General features: G+C 43.6%; 1 non-coding gene across 1 annotated transcript; it reads left to right on the top strand.

Annotated features, from left to right (window-relative positions):
• Nucleotides 1-150: 150 nt before the first annotated feature.
• On the top strand, nucleotides 151-222 carry trnam-cau (transfer RNA methionine (anticodon CAU)). Its single transcript has one exon. It is a non-coding gene; the product is annotated as a tRNA-Met (tRNA).
• Nucleotides 223-390: the final 168 nt, after the last annotated feature.

The raw sequence follows: 390 nt of genomic DNA, 5'->3' as shown, positions 1-390 counted from the left end.
GGGTTCCAAAACACTGCAGTAATAAAAAATTCAGGGAATTTGTGTTTTTCCGAAATCCAAGTTTTGTGCTGTGCTTTGTCTGCATGCTACGTCGAAAAAGGCTTCAGCCTAAGCCAGGGATTTTGGGTTCAAGTCATTTCCGTGGTGTCAAGCAGAGTGGCGCAGCGGAAGCGTGCCGGGCCCATAACCCAGAGGTCGATGGATCGAAACCATCCTCTGCTAAACAAGCATTGACACAACAATCATCAACATGGGTTTGTTATTGACTACTTTACTCTGAAAGTCTTTCTTGAATTCACATCTGTCAAATTGCTTCCCACCACTTTACTTACACATCATCCATTTCGAACCTTCATGCCTCTTCAAAATTAAAGGCTCAGTTAACCAGTG

This window comes from Austrofundulus limnaeus, unplaced genomic scaffold, assembly GCF_001266775.1.
Source record: "Austrofundulus limnaeus strain Quisiro unplaced genomic scaffold, Austrofundulus_limnaeus-1.0 Scaffold4518, whole genome shotgun sequence".
In the NCBI taxonomy this organism is placed as follows: Eukaryota; Metazoa; Chordata; class Actinopteri; order Cyprinodontiformes; family Rivulidae; genus Austrofundulus; species Austrofundulus limnaeus.
Note: the sequence above shows the minus strand (reverse complement) of the source record. Positions and strands in the feature narration are given on the sequence as shown.